The 2,571-nt window shown below is 35.9% G+C and overlaps 1 long non-coding RNA gene across 2 annotated transcripts; it reads right to left on the bottom strand.

The window, feature by feature from the left end:
- Positions 1-1,910, bottom strand: LOC148803794 (uncharacterized). 2 transcript variants are annotated; one of them, XR_016081430.1, is made up of 4 exons: positions 1,790-1,910; positions 1,425-1,550; positions 1,038-1,183; positions 2-932 (listed from the first exon to the last, which is right to left on the bottom strand). It is a non-coding gene; the product is annotated as an uncharacterized LOC148803794 (long non-coding RNA). The 2 variants fall into 2 exon arrangements; XR_016081429.1 differs by having other exon boundaries at positions 1-932; positions 1,425-1,820.
- Positions 1,911-2,571: the final 661 nt, after the last annotated feature.

Raw genomic sequence — 2,571 nt, 5'->3', positions numbered from 1 at the left:
AATACAAAAAAGGGTATTTACTACTCATGTAATAGTTCAAACAAAAATCAAGTTATTTCAAAGATCGAATACCTTTTTAGGAATGAAGTAGTGAAGATATGGTACCTAGCTAGAATATTTTGAACTAAAATCAAAGAATAGGATATATGAAGAACCGAGTTGAAGAACAAAATAGACAAAGAACTAAGATTGAAAAATGGATTGAGTGAACAAAATTGACCACTGACGTCCAAAGAAGTCTTTGATCTTGTTTCTCTAGGAGATGGAAAGCCGTTAAGAGACAAAACATGGATGGAACCTATGATTTTTTTGCATGGTTTTTAAAATCGAATCGGTGACTGAACCGGTCAGGGGTCTAGTTATCAGTTTGAACGGTTTGACCATTCGACTCAAACAGCCAGCCCGTTTTGACAAAAAAAATAAAAATTAAAAAATTAAAAAATTTGAAAAACGGTTAAAACCGTTTGAACGGTTCGAATGGTACCGGCCGGTTCAGCGATTTGTTGACCAAAATCAGCGGTTTTGGGGAAAAACGGGTGATCGGTTCCCGGTTTTTCTGGTCCAACTGTCCAATCCGATCTGGTTTTGAAAACCATGATTTTTTGAACATTGTTATTTTTTGGGTAAATTACAAAGACCCCCTTTACTTTGTTTTGCGACAAAGTAAGTCTCCCTTTTGTTAGCTTTTTGTTGAAATCCACCATTGCAATATTTTTTTAATCCCCATACAACCCTTATAATAACTATTAATTGGGAGAAAAACACTATTCATCTTCCCCCACCTCATGATACACGAACAGCAGCGGTAGTAGCTATTTGAGCGGCGGAAAACTTCCATTGAAGTCCTCCCTCTCTCTCCCCCGATCTCTCTTCTTCTCCTTCCCTTTTCTCTCCTCCCCTTTCTTCTTTTCGGTTTCATCTGTTTTCAGTTCCTTGCAGATGGAGAACAGACCACAGAAAGATAAAGAACACAGTAAATTGAGACACGCACGAGGAATCATCATAATTACTGTATAATAAGAATGAAATAATCTTACAGTGCCTGACTTCAAGTCGATTGGAGGCCATGTTTAGATTGCCGGTGATATCTTTTGCTTTCCCTTCTGGAACGAAAACTGAGACCACATTTGGGGATGTGGCTAAGATACTTAAAGAGTATAGAGCTTTTTTAATTTCTTTAAAGCTGAAAAAAAGAAAAGAAAAGATGAGAAACCAATAACTATTTATGTCAAGGGAGCTATTGTCTTCCAGGAATAGAAAATTTGTTACGTTTCTGCAAGAAAAAAAAAAAAAAACAAAAAACAAAAAAACAGTCGCTAGATTAGATATGTCAATACTGGCATTCTGATATCATCTGTTTTGCTTGTTTTCAGCGTACAAATGATTCTTGAAATACGATTTGAATGGTTTTGAGTGCGACCTGCCTTGTTAGACTGCCAAGGCCTCAAAGTTAAAGACTGGTTTTGTAAATTCAACTATCACATCGATGTTTGACTTCTTTGTAACTCCTGGGGATCCTGTGCTTAATCTGACAATAGGCTCTGTAGAATCTGAGGAAGAAAAAGAAATTTCCATCCATTAGCTTCCTAATCGAGTTGGGAATGAATCCCTTTGAACCAACTCGGAAATCATCAAGACAATGAGATTGAAGCGGAAATCACAAAAACAATTCTACAGGTTTTGTAGAATTTGCAAGGAATAAAAATTAGAGGAAATGGGAAAGAAGAAAGGGGAGGAGAGAAAGAGAAAGGAGAAGAAGAGAGATCGGGGGAGAGAGAGAGAAGACTACAACAGAAGTTCGTGCGCCGCGGCAATAACTATCACCCTGTTATTCGTGAGGTTGGGAAAGATAACAGTGTTTTTCTTCCTATTAATAATTATTATAAGGATAGTATGGGGATTAAAAAATATTGTAAATTTAAATGAAAAACTAACAAAAAGAGGTCTTTGTCGCAAAACAATGTATAGAGGGGTCTTTGCCACAGACCCTATAGTATAGGGAGATCTTTGTAATTTACCCTTATTTTTTAATGCGAGAAATTACATTAATGCCCCCACTCTCATGTGTGACTTGGTCACATGTGTTCGCTATTTTAAAAGCAACGTAGGGAGAATCATCTCATCTAAGAATCCATTTCTTAGATGCATGTGAAAATTTTTCATTTATGAGAAATGAGATTTTGCCTTTTTGGCCCAATTTTTCTATCTAGAATCGAATCATATTTTGAGAAATTACTTGACCAAACATCATTCTCATCTGGAGGATCGTGAGAATCAAAAGAATTGATCCTCTAGAGTGATGCCAAACAGGGCCGAAGATGATCAAGGAAGCAAAAATCTAATAGAGTATGATATGATTCACACCAACAAACAGACCAAAAAAAGGAGATATTAAGGTGGAAAAATATATCTAAACAAAAAATCATAGAAAATTTATTTATTTTTTGACAATAAAAAAGACTCAACAAATATGCCCTAGATCATGAGCAGTTGACTCCATTCATAAAACTATCCTTTGTTATCCTCCATGATTTCAAGAAACCGATATGAACTTTTCGGCCAAAAAATGGA

This window comes from Nelumbo nucifera, chromosome 1, assembly GCF_055504915.1.
Source record: "Nelumbo nucifera cultivar China Antique chromosome 1, China Antique-T2T, whole genome shotgun sequence".
NCBI lineage: Eukaryota > Viridiplantae > Streptophyta > Magnoliopsida > Proteales > Nelumbonaceae > Nelumbo > Nelumbo nucifera.
The sequence above is the reverse complement of the archived record's forward strand: the minus strand, read 5'-3'. Positions and strand labels throughout refer to the sequence as shown.